The sequence below is a fragment of the Loxodonta africana genome, chromosome 1 (genome assembly GCF_030014295.1).
Source record: "Loxodonta africana isolate mLoxAfr1 chromosome 1, mLoxAfr1.hap2, whole genome shotgun sequence".
NCBI classification, from domain to species: domain Eukaryota; kingdom Metazoa; phylum Chordata; class Mammalia; order Proboscidea; family Elephantidae; genus Loxodonta; species Loxodonta africana.
The window spans coordinates 65,894,709-65,913,094 of NC_087342.1; positions in this window are offsets into that span (position 1 = coordinate 65,894,709).

Consider the following 18,386-nt stretch of genomic DNA (forward strand, 5'->3'; position numbering starts at 1 on the left):
CTTGAAAGGCTTGGCAAAGGAAATAAGGTTCCTATCCCCAGTCCCCTTCACTTTAGGAGTTCTTTCACTCACAGATCTCTAGCAGGTTAAACTGGCTACACGTTGGCGTTACAAAGACATGAGTAATTACTTTAAATTACTCTGGTTTATTAAGTGAATGCAAAGTAGCTTCTGTGCCTACCTGACATTAAGTTAATGAGCACAGTTGTACCTCCAGGAGATTAGTGGAACTTTGATAAAGGGATAGTTTAATTGGTGAAATAGCATATCTGGATTTCACTGGGGAAGGGGGAGAGGTGATATAATCCATACATTTGAAGGGGATTTAAGGTAATTACATTGTAATTTTGGTTATTGCCAAAAGATGGTTTGCCATTGAAGTGGAAACTGGAGAATCACTAACATATGTAACTGAAATTCAACAAATATTGCTCGAGTACCTACTATGTTCAGATGCTGGGATATTATGACAAATACAAAGAAATATAAGACATGGTATCTATTGTCAAGTAACATTCAGTATATAAGCAAATTAATTGGAAAATCTGTATGCATGCATGATAGCATCTTGGATACCTCCAGATGTTTTAATGATCAAATGTTTACTGAGCCCTGGTGGCACAAATGATTAATTGCTTGGCTGCTAACTAAAAGGTTGGTGATTCCAATCCCCCAGCCACTCTGCAGGAGAAAGACCTGGCGATTTGCTTCCCTAAACATTACACTCAAGAAAACCCTATGGCGCAATTCTACCCCGTCACAGGAGGTTGCTGTGAGTTGAAATTTACTCCGTGGCACCTAACAACAACAACAACAACATGTATAGGACTGGCAGCTGGGTGGCACAAATAGTCAAGCACTTTACTAGTCAAAAGGTTGGCAGTTCAAGTCTCAGAAAATAGGACTGGTGATCCAGAGGTTCACAGTCTTGAAAACCCTATGGAACATTTCTACTCTGTACACATGGAGTTGCTATGACTCAGAATGGACTCCGTGGCAACTAACAACAATAACAACAACAACATGTATACGACGTTGTGTTGGTAATGCCAAGAAGTATTAAACACAAGTCATTATTTCACTCTGAGATCCTGTTAGGGAATTAAGCAATTGAACTAAAAATAAATAAATAAAAAGAAACATATGATAAGATCAAATATTAATAATCCTTTATATTTACATAACACTTTTTAAATGCTTTCATGTGTGCCCTTCATTAAAATTATTCTTCTTAGTCCTGTTTTCTCCTTAAGCTACAGATCTACCTAGTTCTTTTCAGGCACTGTTGCTTAGATTGCCTCAAAGTCCACTTTATACTTATGTCCTTACTGCTTCACCTTTCTTTAACACCTCAATTCACTGTAATCACTTCTGCCCTTCTACTCTTCTGTAGCTTTTCTCCCAAAAGCCAAATTTAATGAGCTCTTTCAGTTCTCCTAAGGAGCCCTGGTGTCACAGTGGTTAAAGCAATCAACTGCTAACCAAAAGGTCGGTGGTTCTAAACCACCAGAGGCTCCTTGGGAGCAAGAAGTGACAGTCTGCTTCCGTAGATGTTTACAGCCTTGGAAACCCTATGGGGTCACTGTGAGTTGGAATTGACTCAACGGTAGCAGGTTTTTTGGTTTCAGTTCTCATACTGCTGGGTCTCTCTGTTTGGATTGGCACCAGAAAATATTCCTTCATGTTTGAAACTCTCACCTGCTCTGATTTCCCTAGCACCACTTTCTGTTGGTTCTCCCCAGTCGCTTTCATGTGAAGTGGAAGGGATTGCCTAGAGCAGTGTGCTCCAAAGTGGTAGGGATGCCCCTGGTAATACCTGAATGAGTTGTCATTATGTGGTACACAGACCCTCACGAAGGTGGGTGTGACTGCCAGGGGAGACCTCTAAGGACAGAGTGTTATGGGGTGAGATTTTTAGAAAAATAAGGATGGGGAAGGGAAACTGTAGAGGTTTCTTTGTCTAGCACCAGACCTTCAGCTGTGAGTCTGCTTTGCATATTCTCAAACACCAGCCTGACTTCCACCTCTCTGGTTGCTCTGAGATTTTACACTCTGAGCAGCCCAAGGCTCTGGGTTTGAGGATGGCCCCAGCAATGCCAAAGCCTAAAGCTCAGAGTTTGGGATTAAGTGCTTTGGGAAGACAGCGGAGCTGTAGCCTTGGGATTCAATTCAACAGCCACCAAGACCAGGGATGATTACCCAATAACCAAGGTATGCACGGGCTTACTTGTGTTTACTTACTCATCTGTAGTGCACAATTTCACATGGATTTCACCACATCTTTGATGTGGTAAAAAAAAAAAAAAAAAAAAACAGGTGAAATTGTGCACTACAGATGAGTAAGTAAACACAATTAAGCCTGTGTGTACCTTGTTCACCGGTTTATCCGTCCCTGACAAAGACAAAGAATGGGGTGAAAGTAGCTCTGGAGCCAAATAGCCTTGAGTTCAAATTTGGCTCTGCCACTTACTAGCTGTGTGACCAGAGGATTTTTGCTCGTACCGAAGACCAAGGAGTCTTTCTTATTTCTTCTCCCTCGCCATGAATCTTCCTACACGTATCAGCAAGTACAATTGACTGTCCCCAAATCCATCTACTTCTCTCTGCCTCTACAACTACCACTCTGGTCAAGGCCACTATCATTTCCTGCTGGGCCAATATCTGAGTTTTTAACTTTGTCTTCTTCCCCTTTTGCCCGTTATAGTTTGTTCTTCACACAGCACCCAGAATGATTTTTTTTTTTTTTTAATAAAAAAGAATTGTTTTATTTATGCAACATTCCAATTAAGAAATTCCAGAATCTTTTTCTATCTAGCCTGGGATGCAAGAATGAAAGCCCTTCTGACTTCAGTAAAACTAAGTTGACTTCCTGTTTCATTCTTATTTTTTTATTGTACTTTAGATGAAGGTTTACAGAGCAAACTAAACAATTAATACACATATTGTTTTGTGACATTGATTGGCAACCCCACAACGTGTCAACACTCTCCCCTTCTCGACCTTGGGTTCCCTGTTACCAGCTTTCCTGTCCTCTCCTGCCTTCTGGTCCTTGCCCCTGAGCTGATGTGTTTTATGGGCCTGTCTAATCTTTGGCTGAGGGGTGAACCTCAGGAGTGACTTCAGTGCTGAGTTAAAAGAGTGTCTGGGGGCGATAGTCTCAGCGTTTCTTCAGTCTCTGTCAGACCCGTAAGTCTGGTCTTCTATTGTGAGTTAGAACTTTATTCCACATTTTCCTCCAGCTCCATTCGGAACCCTCTGTTGTGATCCCTGTCAGAGCAGTCTGTGGTGGTAGCCAGGCACCACAGAATGATATTATTTTTAGTGAGATCAGATTGTCATTCCCTTAATTAATATACTCGAAGTGTTTTCTATTGCACAGAATAAATTCCAATGTCCTCAACAAAGCTACAAGGACCTTGTGACATAAAGTTCCCCATTGCTCAGTAGATTCCATCCATATATTCTTTGTTTTCCCTGAACATGCTAAGCTTGTTCTTGTCTTAAGGATTTTGTAGAAGCTGTTCTTATGCCTTATGTTCATAAGGCTGATTGCTTTTCATCATTCAGGTCTCAACTCAAATGTCCTTTATTAAAGATAATTTCTTCAACCAACCTCCCCCCTCCCTCCAGTTCCCCTCCTGGAAGTCTCTGGTACATAACTTACTTTCTTCATAGTTTATCACTACCTGAATTACCTTGTTTATTCTTTCCCCTCCCGCCAACCACTACTAGGACAAAAATGTCCATTCTCTTTGTCCCTGTTCTCCCAATGCCTAGAATGGTGCCTGTCACAAAGTAAGCGATCAACAATGTGTTGACTGTTGAATGAACGAGGTCACTTCATATCTTGAGCCCCAGTTTCCACTGAGAGACATTGTTGTGAGAATTGAATGAGATTTCATAGGTATATATTTAATTCAACTTAAAAAAATTTTAAATGTAATTTAAAATAATCATGATATATATGCATGTATATATGTGTGTGTGTCACTTAGCAAAGTGCTCAGTCCATGTTAAGAGTGTAATAAATGGTAGCTGTTAAATTTTCTGTGCCTACGCCATGGTAGGAGCTCTCGTGGCACAGGGGTTAAGAGCTTGGCTGCTAAACAAAAAAGATTGGCAGTTCGAATCTACCAGCCACTTCTTGGAAACCCTATGGTGCAGTTCTACTCTGTCCTATAGGGTCGCCATGAGTAGGAATCGATGGCAACGGGTTTGGTTTTTTTTTTTTTTGGTTAAGACATGGTAAACTCAAGATCCTGGGAATAAGTTCTAAAACTTACATTTATTCTGCTAGCAATGTTTTTTGAAAAACTTAGTTTTTCCAATAATTTCATCTGAAAAATTTGCTGTAAACATTTTCAAGATTATGAAGATGCCACTTGATAATAGGTCTTCATAAATATTTTCTCAAACCAGATGGCAGTGGTTAAGGGAAAAGAAACCCTTTTAAATGACTTTCCTGGGTTTTACCAAATAATCTGAGCCATTGAGAAGATTTGAGAGTTCACTTCAGAAGGCTACTGGGAAAATAAAATTTGTTGAGCAAAGGCCTACATCATTTTGATTAGGAATTAATTTTCAGTGTCCAACCTTACCTGAGATGGCCATTGTCTTAGTCGTCTAGTGCTGCTATAAGAGAAATATCTCAGGTGGATGGCTTTAACAAAGAGAAATTTATTCTCTCACAATCCAGTAGGCTATAAATCCGGATTCAGGGCACTGGCTCCAGGGAAAGCCTTTCTCTCTATATTGGCTCTGGAGGAAGGTCCTTGTCATCAGTCTTCCGTTGGTCTGGGAGCATCTGAGTGCAGGAACCTCAGGTCCAAAGGACAAGCCTTGCTCCTGGCACTGCTTTCTTGGTGGTTTGAGGTTCTCCCTCTCTGCTCATTTCGCTTTCCTTTTTATCTCTTGAGAGATTAAAGGTTGTATAGGCCACACTCCAAGGAAACTCCCTTTACATTGAATCAGGAATGTGACCTGGGTAAGGGTGTTACAATCCCACCCTAATCCTCTTTAACATAAAATTACAATCACAGAATGGAGAACAACCATACAATACTGGGAATCAGTGCCTAACCAAGTTGGCAAATATTTGGGGGGATACAATTCAATCCATGACAGCCATTAAATATTTTTTGCTTTTTCTGACTATGTATTCATCTGAGTTTGGCTTCACAGTGCTGTTTAATGTCAGAACTGAAAGACAGAATCATCATATTGATATAGAAGTTTTGTATTGAGCTAAGAAACATTGAGCTGAATAGCCATTTTCAATTGATTAATAAGGGGGAAAAAAGTTCTTATTTTCAGTGTGCACATTTGCAAACCAATTTTGTTTATCATTGCTTGAAGATCATTGTTTTATTATTTTATTTTTATAATTTAGTAGCATTACTTTGTTGTCATAGTACTTGATTTTATAGTTATTTTCTATTTGCAATAGTGATACAATGAGTATGATGATGGTATAAAATCATTTTATAATAAACCTGTTTAAATAAAAAAGTGATTTTGTTTAGAGAAAGTAATTGATTAAATGGTAAGGTTAGTGTACAATGGCAAAATCATGAGGGTGGTATATGACCACAGAAGTTTGAGAAACGGATCTAGAGAAGTGTTTCTGTCTGTAATGAAAAACCAGTTTTGTACTGCTTTTTCAATTTTCAATCCATTGCAAGATGCTTCTTTTATAAAATACAATAAAAGTTAATTACTAGAAAAATAAAACTAAAAAATCAAAGGCATTCCAAAGACAAGCTCAAATTTTAAACTATTAGATTCAACATACATAACTATCAAATCGTTATACAAGTTTTAAATACTTGCTCTCAATTTCTGAAATGACTTCCTTATATAGAGGTAACAACAAGTTCACGGCTAGCAGTGAGTCCACGGACCATGGTTCAGTAACACTGGCTTAGAGAAAGGTCACGTATTTAAGGGGTGAAACAGACAGTGTAATTGCAAAGTCTCATTTTAAAAGTCCTTATTTCCAATCAGTCACTACTAATTCCTATTCATTCTCTCCTTTCCATTTCCACATCCTTAGTTTAAGCCCTCCCATATAATTTGGGTATAAATGTATTATTCTGTAAAGATGTTCTTTCTTATCAAGTTGTTAAAAAAAAAAAAAAATTAGGCCCATAAAGGTTTACTAAGAAATTATCCAACAACTATTGAAGATGGCTCTATAAAAGTTTTCCTTTGGAATTTCATACTAGGAAGAGTTTCTTCTCTTTAAGAATCATTATGCTTCCTTTTGTGTCTTTAATCAAACAATGAGGGTTACATAACACATCCTGTTATATATCTTGTGGTTCATTTGCCAGGAAAGTCAGGGATAGGTTTAATATACAATCACAATAATTAGATTGGGATTTAATATGTTTCCTTTCCCCCTCCTTTTACATAGGTGTTGGTTTTCTATTGTATGAGCCCCTAAACTGAGAAAAGGAATAACCACTGGAAAATAACAGATATGATTACTTTTTCAATACCTTCTGTCAAAGTGGCAGAGGTGAAAAACTTAGAACTTTCTCAAGAAAGAAAAAGAATGAATAGATGGAAACCCTGTAATAGCCTATTATTGTTCCTATGTTTGCATGCTTCTGATGTCTTCTGAGAGCTTTGGGTAGATTAAGGCTATAGAGCAAGAAGTGTGTGTGTGTGTGTGTGTGTGTGTTTATTGTGTCTACTTCATTGGCATGGAATTTAACTTGTCCTCTTTGGTTGGGTTCTGAGATTGAAACAGTTAACAAGAGGGTTCATGATACAGCTAGTTCTGCAGGTACTTTCTGGTTATTGTTCACAGACGGTTGGAAGTGGACCGAGATTTGTTCAGGATATGAAGTAGGCATGATTCATCTAGTTATTTTGAAAGGGTTGTCTGTCCCTGTTCCGGGAGAGATGCTGTTGTTTGCCTGCTTTACTAAAGAGGAAGGCAGACATGAAGTGTATTGTGTGACACCGTGATTACTGGTCTTAGATAAGGAGTTGAAACTACAGTGCCAACTCAAGGGCATCGTGGTGGGGAATAGGATTTGGAGTATCAGGAAGCAAAATCCTTAGTCCAAAGTTAGTTCAGTCCTGTGATCCTCTAGGTACATACCTGGTTTTGGGTTTTTTTTTTTTTTTTTTTTTTTCTGAATGGGTTTAATTTGCCCACATTCTTGTGTGAAGTCCTCTAAGTCTTTAGTTTTTCAAGGCTTCCTATATAACTGTTGGTCAGGGAGAAATACCATTCTATGCCTGTCTTATAAAGTGGCCTGGAATTAACTAGTGAACGGAAGGTGCGTTAGGGTAGCAGGAGGCTTAGCACTCTAAAGCAATGTGCTCACTGATGAAGCTTAGAAAAGTAGGAAGATATCATGGTTTGGGTGGGAAAGATGAGTAGGTTGCAATTTGAATTGCGATTTGAATGTGCCATCCATCGTAAACACTGAGCTAGAGTCGAGCATCTTGTAACATCAAGATCATCATCCTTTATTAGTGATTGGGGTCTGGGAAATCTTCACAGGCACAGCTCAGTTGACTTAATGCAGAAGAGATGGAGAGGAAATAAATCCTGGAAATATTATTTACACCAGAAGAAAGTGCTGGCTGCTTGCTCATCTAAAAAACAACAGCAATGTGTTTAAGATATTTGGATAACAGTTAATTCACTGACCATCACAAGGTATTGTATGTGAGTCCTTGCTGCACGAACTGTCCATTTTATTGGAGAAAACACAGGCACAGAAACTGTGACCTAATTACTGGTTTACCTGTGATGTGAGGAATGAGATAGCTGATATCAGCTGCCTTAAAGGGAAGAAAACCTTCTCGAGCTGTATTAGGAATGTTCTGGAATAGATTGACAACAACATACTAAGAAGTCTTGGCCAATAGACTAAACATTCTGTCTTATAATTTTAAAAAATACGATAAAAAGTACTGGGCTTTTTCACTAGCAATATTGCTTGTTGTGAAAAAACAATGCAAACTTGGCAGACAAGTTAAAGTATAAGCAGAAAAGTGCATGCTAGTTATACATATTAGTAAGTGAAATGATCTCATGAAAAATAGGGCAACATTTTATGGAACTCAAATACCTTGCATATGTTGGCAATAATTTAAAAAGCAGTGACTTAAACACTTGCTGTAACTCCAGAGCATTTATATTGCCTAAGGTGATTTGTCTAAAAGCCCATGCTTCCTCTGTTATAATCTAATTTTCCAGAATGAGGTGATTTGAATGCTAAAATTAGCAACAGAGTAGTAATAGCCCCTTCTGACCATAATGAGAACTGTTCTTAATTCATTTGAATATCCTTAAATTATACTATGCTCCAAAATATAAACATATTCTTTCCAAGCTAAATGATTACTCTGGGATTCAGTTTTTAAGATAACTAATTGATACCTTGACATTAAGTTGACTGCACAGGTATTTTAGTATAAAATATTTAGTTACTGAGAAATTAGAAGTCACAGAAAAAAAATATTTTCTTTTTCATATTCCGTATTCTCTAGGAAGTGTCCCATTTAAATGAAAGATTTCAAAAGCCTAAGAGAAAATAAGAACTTCCTGTATAAATGAATTCTAGTGTTTCCTGTGAAACCTTTATGCACACTTCAAAACTTTTCCCTTTCTAGCAAGCAGCCATCTAAGATACATCGATTGGCCTCAACCCATCAGGAGCAAAGGAGAATGAAGAACAACAAAGACACAAGATGATTATGAGCCCAAGAGACAGAAAGGGCCACATAAATCAGAGATTGTATCAGCCTGAGACCAGAAGAACTAGATGGTGCCTGGCTGCAACTGATGAGTGCCCTGACAGGGAACACAACAGAGAATCCCTGAGGGAGCAGGAGAGCAGTGGGATGCAGACCACAAATTATCATAAAAAGACCATACTTAATGGTCCAGCAGAGACTGGAAGGACCCTGGAGGTCATGTTCCCCAGACCCTCTGTTAGCCCAAGACTGGAACCATTAGCAAAGCCAACTCTTCAGACAGGGATTGGACTGGACTATAAGATAGAAAATGATACTGGTGAAGAATGAACTTCTTGGCTCAGGTAGACACAGGAGAGTATGTGGGCAGCTCCTGTCTGGAGGGGAGATGAGAAGGCAGAGGGGGACAAAAGTTGGCTGACTGGACGCAGGAATACAGGGCAGAGAGAAGGAGTGTGCTGTCTCATTAGCGGGAGAGCAACCAGGAGTATATAGCAAAGTGTATATAAATTTTTGTAGGAGAGGCTGATTTGATTTGTAAACTTTCACTTAAAGCACATTAAAAATAATTAAAAAACTTTTACCTCTCATGACATCCATGTCACCTAGCCATAGAGAAAAGTATACAAGTAATCAACCTTACAACCAGTAGGAAACAGGTATAAAAGCTTTTTATATGTCACCTTGCAATTTTTTTTCTAAAGACTTTTGCTGCACAGCACCAAGGTTTTCTAGACGCTTTAATGTTGTTGTTGTAAGGTGCCATTGAGTCAGTCCCGATTCATAGCAATGCTATGTATAACAGAGCAAAACACTGCCCAGTCCTGTACCATACTTAATAATTGTTGCTATGTTTGCACCCATTGTTGCAGCCACTGTGTCAGTCCATCTCATTGAGGGTCTTCCTCTTTTTCACTGACCCTCTACCAAGCATTATGTCAATTCTCCATGGAATGGTCCCTCCTGATAACATGTCCAAAGTAAGTGAGATGAAGTCTTGCCATCCTCACTCTATAAGGAGTATTCTGGCTGTACTTATTCCAAGATAGATTTGTTCTTCTGGCAGTCCACAGCGTATTCAATATTCTTCACCAACACCACCGTAATGCAAAGGCATCAATTCTTCTTCGGTCTTCCTTATTCATTGTCCAGCTTCCACATGCATATGAGGGGATTGACCCATGGTTTGAGTAAGGAGCACCTTAGTGCGCAGAGTGACATCTTTAGTTTTTAACAATTTAAGGAGGTCCTTTGCAGCAGATTTATCCAATGCAATGTGTCATTTGATTTCTTGACTGCTGCTTCCATGGCTGTTGATTGTGGATCCAAGTAAAATGAAATCCTTGACAACTTCAGTCTTTTCTCCATTTATCATGATGTTGCTTATTGGTCCAGTTGTGAGGATTTTTGTTTTCTTTATGTTGAGGTGTAATCCATACAGAAGGCTGTGGTCTTTGATCTTCATCATTAAGTGCTTCAAGGCCTTCTTGCTTTCAGCAAGCAATGTTATGTCATCTCCCTACCACAGGTTAAGATGAGTCTTCCTCTTATCCTGATGTTAACTTTCTTCTTCATATGGTCCAGCTTTTTGGATTATTTGCTCAGCATACAAATTGAATAATTATGGTGAAAGGATACAACCATGATGCACACTTTTCCTGATTTTAAACCATCTGTGAACAATAACCAATAAACAATGTTATCCATACTTTGTTATGATCCACATGTCAAATGCATTTGTATAATCAATAAACACAGGTAAACATCTTTCTGGTATACTCTGCTTTCAGCCAAGATCCGTCTGACATCAGCAGTGATATACCTTGTTCCACTTCCACTTTGAATCCAGCTTGAATTTTTGGCGGTCCCCTGTTGAGGTACTACTGCAACGGGTTTTGAATGATCATCAGCAGAGTTTAACTTGTGTATGATATTAATGATATTGTTTTATAATTTCCTAATGCTGTTGGATCACCTTTCTTTGGAATGGGCACGAATATGGGTCTCTTCCAGTTGGTTGGCCAGGTAGCTGTCTTCCAAATTTCTTGGCATAAATGAGTGGAGGATACCTTTAATATCTCCCTAAAATTATTTTAGATTTGAGACTGTTGATCCTTATGTTTTCCTTGTTCTGTATCATGTTGAGTCAGATGGGGAATTCATTTTTTTTTTTTTTAAGTTCTACCAAAAAAAAAAAAAAATCACTTCCAAAAGACACTACTTTGTGTAGGAGACTTTACTGGAGATTTTGGGAAAGCAGAGATACCTACTCATGGAAATGCAAATACCTTAAAATGGAATGTTAGGAACACCTGGCCTGGGGCCCTTGGAACCTTTCTAAACCATGGTCTTTAGCATCTAGCATTATTACTAGCCCTTCCTCTCCTCTTCCTTTTATCTAATTTTCTCAGTCCCAAATATCCTTTATTTCAAGTACAATTTTTGAGCTATCTTTTTTCATTGCCTTGTCTTCTGTTGGCCCCAACTGTAACCTCCCCACTGGTAGTTCAGAAAGAGAATTTCCTAAACAAAGGGAGTTCCTTCCCTAAAATCATTCACTCAGCTATCAACAGCAGTAGGTGCCATGATAAAAATCCATGCTCTTTGACTTATTTTTATTTTCTCAATTGTTCTGTGCAGGCTTGCAATACAATGTGGAAAATGAGTTTTGAAGTAAGCATCCTTATCTTTTTTTTTTCCTGACAATGAATGAAAGCTGCTGACATTTCACTATTACATATGTAGGTATGTGTGTGTGTGTATTTAAGGTATGTTTTATCATTTTAAGGAAGGGCCAATCTATTCCTAATTTGCTAAATTGTTTTCTCATGAGTGGATCTAGAATTTTAGTAATTGTTTTCTTGAAATTATTATGATGATCCCGTGGTTATTCCCCTTTAATATATTATTTTGTTAATTAACTTCAACAGATATCCTAAGCAAATGATTCATGTATCCTTGGCGTACACCATAATTGTTCATGATGTATTCTTTTTAAAATATAGGTATAGATTAAGTTTTCTAATTATTAGGAATTTTAGATCCATGTAGTAAATGAGATTAAGCTATAATTTTCCTTTGTCAATTTTGGTGTTATGTAATATTAATTTTAAAAAATGAAGTGGGGAACTTGATTGCTTTTTCCAATCTTTGCAATAGTTTATGAAAGATAGAGCTTATTTATCATTTTTTTAGTAAAAATTTTTTATAAAATTACTTGACCCTAAAGCCTTTTTGTGGATAGATTTTGGTTTACTTATTCAATTTTCTTAATAATTACAGGTGAATTCAGGTTTTCTCTTTATTCTTGAACCAATTTTGACATTTTATGTTTTTAAATTATTTTTAATTTTTTTTTTCAAATCCATTGGCATAAAGGTGTTCATAATATTTTCTCATGATTAAACATAAGAAGGAGTCCTTGGGTTGTGCAGATGGTTAAGTGCTTGACTACCAGCCAAAAAGGCTGGCAGTTTGAACTAACCTAGAGGTGCCCCAGAAGACAGGGACTGCTTCTGAAAGGTCAGAGCCTTGAAACCCCTATGGAGTAATTCTGTTCTGCACATGTGGGGTCACCATGAGTTGAAATCAATTTGACAGCAAAAACAAAGACAAACATAAGACACATATAGTTACATACAAATATCCTGTCTTCTCTCTCTTTTTTTTTTTTTTATCAGTGTTATGGTCTTCTATGTTGATCATCTCTGTAATATCTTTGTTGTCTTTTCTATTTCAATAATTTCCATTCAATTTTTCCCCCATATAGGTAACCAATTGTTCCAGCACCATTTCTTGTAAAGACTTTTCCCTATTTAATTGCTTTGATACCTTGGGTTGAAAATCAAATAACTGTATAAATGTGGAACTTTTTCAGCATTTTCAATCCTATTCCTTTGATCTGGTTGTCTGTCTTTACATTAATAGCATGCTGTTTTGATTACCATAACTTCAGAGTAAGTTTTGAAATCAGGTAGTGTAAGACCTACCTTTATATTCATATTTTACTTAAAGGCTGAAAGTAACCAATTGCCTTAATCCTCCTCCTCCTGAACAACACAAAATGTGTTAGAAAGTTTTAATCTCTCCCTCCAATTTTTGATTTTATATAATTTCCCCTTGCATTTAATCTGCCAAATTACTGTTTGTGGTTTTATTGTCAATGTCTGTTTACATTTCTCAAGGCATAGCAATTGCTTTGCTTACTCTTATTGTTTGAATCATGCTCCTTCCACCAAGTAACTTTTCCTTCTAACTGAAAGTTGGTGAATGGCAAACTCTCTAGGCCTTTGTAGGTCTAAATGTCTCTATGTTTCTTTTATTCTTGAAGGATACTTGAGCTAGGTACAGAATTCTATGTAATTTTCCCTGAGTACTTTGATGATACTATTTTATTATCTTTTGCTTATATCGTTGCTGATTAAAAATTTTCTATTCCTCTTATGGCCATTCCTTTTTGAATATATGTATATATATTTGTATCATTTCCTCTGGTTGCCTTAATACTTTTCTTTTGGGTTTGGCAGTTTTGCTATGTTGTGTCTGGATTTATTTTTATTTATCTTGAGGATATAGAGTGAGTCTTCAATCTGTTGAATCATGTCTTTCATCAAAACTATTTTCAGGAATGTGTGTGTGTGTTTGTGTATACACACCCATATACATTCATTATATATCATCTCTCCTTTTCTCCCAGTACTTTCCTCCTAAAAATTATTTAATGTTTCCTTTTCCTTCGCATTCTAGTCTTTATATCTTTTAATTTGTACTTAATATATTTTATTTCTAACTCACTATTTCATTCTGGAAAATTTGCTTTGGTCTTTCTTTGAGTTTATAATGTCTGTCTTTAGCTGAGTTCCAGTCTGCTTCTTAACCCAGCAAAGCTGTTAGTGGCCCAACCATCTCCCTGGGACCTTTCAATGTCTTCTGGTTGCCTTTCAGCTGCCAGTATCACATTTTCGTGTGTGAGGAATTTTTGTTGTTGTTGTTGTTGTTTTGAAGTAGCAGGCCGGAAGTGTTAGGAAATAGCAGCCCACTTATAATGACTCTCAGGAGTTATTGTATAAATACCCAACTCTCTTGTCCCTCAGGTGGCATGATTCTGAGGCCTGTGTTTTATACCACACACTAGTGTTTTCACATGTGACTCAGCTTGCGCTTGAGTTCACTGTGGAAGGTGACTTAATAGCATACCCTTCATTGGCTGCCTTCCCTTCCCATTATCACTTTTCTACTTTCTGTGTGAGTCTGTGTGGTAGTGTCTTTACAACTCAGTTTAAAATCCCTTCTTTCTCTCTGGTGCTTTGGAACCTCCCTTTTATTCTTTCGTACACACATATGTATATTACATATATATGTATATATGTGTGTGCATATATATATATACACATAATCCTCAAGATAAATAAAAATTAAAAATACACACACACATATACACATATATGTATATGTCATAGATATACTATTTATATTTGTTTGTAATGATGATGAGGTGGGGGGTTGTCTTTGTTATCTAGTGCCACTATAACAGAAATACCACAAGTGGATAGCTTTAACAAACAGAAATTTAATTTCTCACAGCTCAGGAGGCTAAAGTCTGAATTCAGGGTGCTGGCTCTAAGAGAAGGCTTTTTCTCTCTCTGACAGCTCCAGAGGAAGGTTGTTTGTCTCTTTGAGCTTCTGCTTGTGGGTGATCTTCACGTGGCTTGGCATTTCTCTTCTGCATCTCTGCTTCTCTTGCTTGCTTATTTAACCTCTTTTGTGTCTCAAACGAGATTGATTTAAGACATATCTACATTAATCCTGTCTCATTAACATAACTAAGACAACCCATTCCTAAATGGAATTACAACCACAGGTATAGAGGTTAGGATTTACAACGCATTATGGGGGGACACAGGTCAGTCCATAACATTTCACCCTTTGGCCCTCAAAAATTCATGTGCTTCCTACATGCCAAACACATTTACGTTATCACATCATCCCAAAAGTCTTAAATGAATTCCAAGTCCAAAATCTCATCCTCTGAATCATCTAAATCAAATATGGTTGAGACGTTAGGTGTATTCTATCCTGGGGCAAAATTCCTCTTCATCTGTGAACCTGTGAAATCTAGAATACAAATGATCTGTTTCCAAATACAATGGTGGAACAGGCACAAGGCATCCATTTCCATTACAAATGGGAGAAATTGAAGAGAAAGAAGGGATAATGGGCACCAATCAAGTCTAAAACCCAGAAGGACAATTTACATTATCTTTCAGGGCTTAAAAATAATCCTCTGTTCTTCGAGACCATCTGGGCAATGGCCCTGCCCTACAGACTCTGAATGTTGGCCGGGCCCTCTGAATTCTGGTTGGAGGGGCATTAGTCCTGAAACTTCAGTTCCACCTTCAAGGCTATCTGGTTGGCAAGTCTGCTCCCTTGGCTTTGGGCAGCCCCATTCTCCTAGTCTATCTGAGCGGTGATCCTACCCCTTTGGCCCTGGCAGGCCTCGTTCTTTGGCCCGTTGGGTATGGCAGTGGCCCTATCTTCCTGGCACATGTGAAGAGCAGCCCTGCACTCTGGAACCGGAACCACGTTGGTGGAAATCTGTCTATTTGAAACCTAGGAGGCCATGGTTGCACCCTTTGAAACCCAGCAGGCTGTGGTTCCACCCTTTGAAATTGAGGCAGCCCTTCTTCCCATGCTCCTTCCAACAGTTTTGCTGATGTCTGAGTTGCTCCAGGGATAGTCCTTTTCTTCTTGTGGAGGACAGCAGATGTAGCTCCTTTGGCCTGTTTCCTGCCTATAGAACCCCAAGAGGCAGACAGCATTCTTTCCTTTCATTCTTTCTCTGTCCCCTTCAATCTAAGCTGATGGGTTTTCTGCTTTGGTAGTTGGTTAGACCCATCAGTCACAGGCTTAATCTCTTTAATAGAAGATGGTGTAGCCGTGTCCTTATTGAAAATACATGGACATGTGCCCTTAATTTGTACCTCAGAATTTTCCAAATCTTTGTTTTGTTTTGCACACTTCAGTTTTAAGTCCATTTCTTTCCTTTCCCATTTTTCTATAAGTGGCAAGGGGAAACTCTGTGGCACCTTTAAGGTATTGTTTAGAAATCTCCTCAACCAAATATCCAAGTTCATCACTTACAAGTTCTACCTTCCACCAAACATTTGAACATAATTCAGACAAGTTCTTTGTCACTGTATAAAAAGCATTGCCCTTCCTGCATTGTCCAATCACATGTTCGTCATTTTCTTTTATAGTCTCATCAGAAGCACATTTAAAATCCACATTTCTAGCAACATTCTATTGCTGGTGCCATATGTATTCTCTAAGATGACAGAGATTTTCTCTATGGTTCTCTTCACTTCCTTCTGAATCCTCACCAGAATTGTCCTTGATATTCATAATTCTACCAACAGTCTTTTCAAGACCATCTAGGCTTTTACTATTAGGAACCCTAGTGGTGTAGTGATTAAGAGCTATAGTTGCTAACCAAAAGGTTGGCAGTTTGAATCCACCAGGCACTCCTTGTAAACACTACGGGGGAGTTCTACTCTGTCCTTTAGGCTTTTACTTTTAGGCATCCTAAAATTCTTTCCCCCCTCCCCATTACCCAATTTCAAAACCACTTCCACATTTTAAGTATCTCTAACAGCACCACCCTCCCTTCTCAGTACCAAATTCTGCCTAAGTTATCTAGTGCCACTATAACAGAAATAACACGAGTGAATAGTTTTAACAAAAAGCAATTTATTTTTCACAGTTTAGGAGGCTAAAAGTCCAAATTCAGGGTGCTGACTCTAGGGGAAGGCTTTCTCTCTATGTCACCTCTGAAGGAATGTCCTTTGTCTCTTTGAGCTTCTGTTCCTATGTGATCTTCATGTGGCTTAGCCTCTCTCTTTCCCCATCTCTTGTTCTTTTGCTTGCTTATTTAATCTCTTTTATATCTCAAAAGAGATTGATTTAAGACACCCTTACACTAATCTTGTATCATTAACTTAACCAAGACAACCCATTCCCAAATGGAATTGTAACTATAGGCATATGTTGTTGTTAGGTGCCATCAAGTGGATTCTGACTCATAGTGACCCTATGTACAACAGAAAGAAACACTGCCCAGTCCTGTGCCATCCTCATTATTGTTGCTGTGCTTGAGCCCATTGTTGCAGCCACTGTGTCAATCCATTTCATTGAGGGTCTTCCTCTTTTTCCCTGACCCTCCACTTTATTAAGCATGATGTCCTTCTCCAGGAACTTGTCCCTCCTGATAACATGTCCAAAGAATGTAAGATGAAGTCTTGCCATCTTCACTTCCAAGGAGCATTCTGCCTGTACTTCTTCCATAGGCATAGAGGTTAAGATTTGCAACACATGTTTTGGGGGGACATAATGCAATCTATAACATGGGTCCACATCATCTCCCTCTGCCATATTGTTTGAAGTTCCAGATCATCTATTTAAAAAACGAGTTGCAATTTTGTCACCGAAGAGGAATTTTCTATGGTACCTTATGCATGGTGATTGTATAATTCACTGACCTGTGAAAGACTGCAACAACAGTGGTGTGAAAGTGTCCAATCCACATGATGGATGTGGAGGTAGAGATTATAATGAATGGGAAAAAGAGCTGTTTTTAAAATCTCAAAATTTTAAATGGGACAAAGGCATTTTACTTCTGAAAAGGAGGAATTCCAGATTTACAATTTAAGGAAAAAATTTGTGAAGAAAAGATTTATCAGAAGTGAGCAGGGCACAACAATAGATCTTCTCAAAAAGGTCTGTAGTTGATAAGCTTTTCCATTAGTTTCTGCGGGTAAAAATACAACAAAAGATAGGTCATATCTGACACACGCCTAACTGCCGATCCAAAAGGAGTTTTTTGTAAAGACAAATATCATTTACAATATTGCATGAAGGTTTTTACCTTATATAAATCCACAAACATACTGATTAGTTCTGACTTTTCAGGTAAGAATTAATGAGCAACATATATTCAATGTCATTTAATCCATGAATATCTAGGTTTTAATATTCAATGTTATATTTATTATTTTCAGGTAAGTCCTGATGTTTTCAGTTGGTGTCACGATAATGGATACTTAATGCAATTTCTTTCTGTTTATTCAATTAATATATATTTTAAATAATGGTCTTCTAAAACATATATGTATTTAAATATACCTATTTCTTAACATACTTTATATTGCCTATTATATACTATGCTTTATGCACTAATATTCTTTTTTATCACTAGGCTCTTTTTTGAAGTCAGTGTATCTAAACTATGAAAATATTATTATTCTGGAACTGTCGGGTCCCAGAGAGTCCTGTTAACAATCCTCCATTGGATGTTCCAGAGACTCAGGAATTATTTTACCCTAGAATTTGAGTTGTTTACTGGTCATATCAGAATAAATTTAAAAAAAAAAAAAAACAAAAAAAACCCCACCAACACAGTGTCTAGAACCGATATTAAATTATTGTAGATAGGCCATTCCCTAAAATGGGGTAACTGAAATATGTCAGGCCTGAGTTAAAGAGGTTCACCAGGATCCGCTAGCAGTACTTGATTTGAACACCTCAGATCACTCCATTTTCTGAGTTGTAATTAATCCATTATCCATTCCTCTAATTTTCCTGCCTTGTTCATGGTATAAATTGTAGCCTAG